This window comes from Cynocephalus volans, chromosome 8 (genome assembly GCF_027409185.1).
Source record: "Cynocephalus volans isolate mCynVol1 chromosome 8, mCynVol1.pri, whole genome shotgun sequence".
NCBI classification, from domain to species: Eukaryota; Metazoa; Chordata; class Mammalia; order Dermoptera; family Cynocephalidae; genus Cynocephalus; species Cynocephalus volans.
The window spans coordinates 72036603-72041544 of NC_084467.1; positions in this window are offsets into that span (position 1 = coordinate 72036603).

A 4942-nucleotide genomic window follows, 5' to 3' on the forward strand; every position below is an offset into this window, starting at 1 on the left:
TTGGTATTGCGGGGGATTAGTTCCAGGACCCCTGCAGATACCAAAATTTGCTGATGCTCAATCCCTGATAGAAAATGTCATAGTATTTTTATATAACCTACGCACATCCTCTTGTATACTTTAAATCATCTCTAGATTATTTACAATACCTAATACAATGTAAACTCTATGTAAATAATTGTGGTACAGTATTTTTATTTGCATTATTTCTATTGTTGTGTTGTAAATTTTATTGTTTGTTTCCCTAAATATTTTTGAATATTCAGTTGTTGGAATTAGAGGATGTGGATACAAGGGAAAACTATACTCCATGAGGGATAGAGGCACAGATCCAAGGGAGAGTCAAAGTTCAAGAGTGTGCATTATTTTCCCTTTACCATTTAAATGTCTGATCCCTGTGTTATTGTAAAACATATACCCACAGAGGTGAGTCTGGTAATAGTACGAACACATCAACATCCCCATGACTAGCAGTGGAAGTACTTGAACTCAGAATATGAAGTTGAGCATTTGATGGGTTCTTGTTGATGGCAAGGAATAAGGCCAAGGGCTAAATCCTCCTCCAATAAACTGCAAAAATATCTGGGGAAGTAAAAGTGTCATGAGTCACCCACCCTACCATGCTTCATAAGATATCAGCTAGGTCATAGAGACTACAATACATTTCTGGAACTCAAACAAGCATTCAGGACACTATGTAGAACTCAACCAAGTTACATGTTGGTTTTAACCCTCTTGCCACTCCCAGGAATTATTCCCTATACTTGTTTCATTATGTGTTTCACGAATATTCTTCTTCTATGATCCTTGATTCAACTGCACTCTATTGGCATTCATTCATTCATCTAAATATTTATTGAGTACCCATGCCTATGCTAGATACAGGGGATTTATGAAAGCAAAACACACACAGTCCCTACCCTGGTGAAGCTCAGAATCCAGTGGGGAAGAAAAGTATCTAAATATAATTCCACAGTTAAGATAATGCCAGGAAAGAAAGGTATATGAGAACAAGTAGTTGATACCTTTTACCCTGTGTTTTCTACTTATTTATGCTCCCTACTATCTCATGGCTCCTGCTTATGTCCATCTCTTATTATCCATGTCTCATTATTCTGTCACAGAGAAATTGACTGATTGATTTGGTCACTATCAACTTCAAGCATTTGCTTTGGGAAGAGCAAATATTGCCAGGATGTCTCAAGAGCCACTGAAATCCTGTATGATTGCTGGTTCTGCAAAAGTCACTCATTCATTTGTGTTCATAGTGAAGGGGGAACATATTAAAAACATGGAGCTCTATTTATAAAGAACTCCTTGGAAAGAATATAGGTGCAGAAGGGATTCCATGTCTTCCATTTGAAACACATAGGTACTTTGCATGACCTATCTAATATTGAATACAAACTTTTTTTCATCTTATAATGGTTGCCTACCTCCAGAAAATTATCTTATAGACTATATAAGTCAGAGTCAGTTCAGTACACAAAAATCACACCTGTAAAGCAAACAGGGAAAATTTAATATTAGGAAGTATTGAATTGGCAAAAGAGGATTTATTACTGAAAAGGTGTAAAAAGAATCTTAAAGAATACAGGCATTGCAGAGTTAGGGAACATCACTATCCTTAGAGTTGAGGGAGAACACAAAAGAAAAACAAACTTGGAAGTGGGTTCCTTCCACCTTCCAGCTCAAAGCTGAGATCCAGACTTTGTCAGAGAGATGTGGCTCAGGTCTCCCTGGATGGAAATAAGTTTGCTGAGGTGTCACAGCAGACCACCCTGGGACGCAGGTTAAACTCACTCAGATTCCATTAAATAGGGTGGCCTATTTATCACTGAGTAGCTGCCTTCTGTGCTGCTGGTGAGACTCACTGGGAAGCCAACTAAGGTGTCTTTCCAGCACCTTTTGTTTTTTTAATCACTGGGCTGCTGGCAAAGGAGAGAGGTTGATAGGATCCAACTCCAACATCATATAGCATGAAAGAAAGGGTAGCTTTGTGGTTGAGAAGTATTTCAACTGATAACAGGCATATGATCATATTCAGACTTGAAGTTTACCCTTCTTGGTTACCATGGTTTTCAATTATCCTGATGACTTTGGTGATCTTCTGATGAAAATCAGTCCTTATTTTAATTACACTCACATCTAAAAAGTAGTTTATTCTAAAATTATTTATTAAAAACCATAGTGTCTGAATGCAACTCTATACATAATCACAATACACGATGAAATCAACTATTTTATAACTTTATGCATACTTACATATGATTTATTAGATTTATACATCTTAAGAAAAAAACCAATTATTCAAACAGTTATTCACTAACTACTATGTGCAAATCTCATGAAAAAGATGCAAAGATGTAAAGATGACCGTTTTCTCCTAATTGTAAAAGACAAATTCATACAAAAATAGCTAACCATACAAATTTTTATGTGTATTGTATTCATGCACTTGACACACATTGTTTGGTTACCTACCATGAACCATGTAACTTATTATGGTTACAGAATATGAAGGCATTGGGGAGTTCCCCTTGAGGTCTCAGAGATTCTTTGCAAAAATTGCAATTTGAATTGTGCTTTGGAGTATGGAATTATTCTTCAGTAGCTGAATTGGGGAAATAGAAAATGAGCAGGCAAGGCAGAGATAGCAACTTGAGCAAAGAACTGGAGGAGAGCATAGAAATTGTTCCATTTATTATGTTCAAATTATAGCCAGGCTTCAATATCTTTTACCTAAATAGATTCCGTCTTCTATTTCCCCTTCATAGTTTTTCTACACATTATAGGTAGATTAATCTTTGCATAACCAAGTTTAGATTGTGTCATTATTGCTCAGAACCTCCATGCCTTCAAACCATTGCATGCTGAATTAAGAATAAATGCCTCTTTCTGGTTTTTAAGGCCCTCTATGGTATAGCCTCAAATTTACTGTTCAACTTGTTATCCCACAACTCCCCAATGCTCAACCCAATAAATTTACCTTGTGGTATTGTTCTAGGTGGTAATGCATACCACCTAGAACACTCTTTGCAACTCTGTTAAAGAAATGCTAGCCATTTTCCCAAGCCCATCCTAAAAGTTAAAACTTAAAATTTTCCGTAAAGATAGTCTTTATTTCCCAATGGATGAGGTTTCTATTCTCAACCCTGACATAAGTAGAGATACTGAAAGACTTCTTAAGATCAATGATGGAGGCTGTTTTGTTTTTACATCTGAAAGATAGTAATGAGGGTTATGAAAAAGCTACAGGACTAAACAATACAAGATGTCTGGTGTCAAAGTACCTGCTGCTAGAAAAGATCAAATATTATATCAAGAGAATGTCATTATCTATTCCAGAGGAAGATGGGTCCCAAACTCCAAAATCGAACAAACCAAAAATTAATAGGGTATTTTTTTCTTGGATCATAGGAACAGCCTGCTCATTCTAGTATTCTCAGACTTATGCTAGAAGTGAATGGCTGTCCCCTTCATGTCAACTTCAAACCTCAGCGACACACCCCCACAATATGCTGTGTTCCCTTATGAAACTTTCATAGGAAGAGAAAGCCAGAAGCAGATTTATTATCTATCTGGAATTGTCTGATTATTTATACTTCTTCATTCTTCTAGGCCTTCACTGAATAGTAAATTTGCCATTGGCATCTATGCTTATTCTTCTGGTGCTATAAATTTAAGACCAAAAGATCTCACATTTTAGTTTTGTGATGATCAAATGTTGGTAGTCCTGGGGTCTTTAAGACAGCGGTTTTTATTATCTGAGTGAAAAGCTTATTATGAATATTGAAATACATGTTAGATTTCAGGTGTGTGTGCAAACAGGATTGGAATAGGAGAGTGACATAGTACTAAAGACCATGATCCCATTCTAATTTTACAATTTATTCCTCAGAGTTGCCTGTCTGTCTTGGGACACTATTGAAATGTAGCCATTGAAGCATGTTATATTCCTTGTGCTGGAAACCCCTCCTTTTGAAATAAAGATGGCTGTGGTATAGCAGTCACATGGTTCTGTGGCCTCTGATGACTTGCTGTGTGGAGGCATACTATATACCTCTCACTTTCATTTCTTTCTAGAGAGTTTGGCTTATTGAAGTGGAACTGATTTTTCTTTATAATATGTCAAACTGGCATTTTATTGATGTTAGGTAGTGGTGTAATGCTGTAATATTTTTGATGTAACTTTATACTACAGTAGGGTTTGGAGTTGCTAGATTAACAGCCTCTCTTCCTCCTCCTCCTCCTCGTCCTGCTCTTGTCTTCATACAATTTAATTCTTTTTTTGTTTAAATTATTGATTTATTATTAGCATATTCATTCTTACAAATCATATTTCTTTATGCCCTTTGCCCTACCTATCACTTCCCAACCCCTCCCCCCATCTCTAGCATCCTTAGGTTTGTTCTCTCCTTCTGAGAGTTCAACGTATTGTTCATACAACTTAATTCTTAATCCAGCTTCCTCTTGTACAACTTCCTTTGATACATAATAGAACAAGATATTTAATCACCAATGAAATAACCTTCCTGAGCTTTTCCTGATTAGCCTCTGCAACCTTTAGACTTGAGTTGAAGAAGCAAAATATAACAACCCCTAAAATCATAAGCAAAGGAAAAGAAAGTATTTTTATTTGGGGCTTTGTGGGACAACCATTTTCACTCTCGGTTTTACTTATAGTATGTAAATTATATATAAATGTCAATTACAGTGACTAATTCTTTCCCTGATTATTGTAAATATCTATTTTCCTCAGCCTTCTAGAAGCTTAAATTCTTCCATGTTAAAAGGCAGTAATTAAATTATTTGAGCTCAGCTGAAGAAAGCTTTAGGTTTACAGTAGCATGGAAAGTTTTCAACATCAACTCTGCACTAACAAAGGATGGACGGTTTCAAAGTATTAACAGTTAACTGCTTAACAATCACCTTAAAAGAT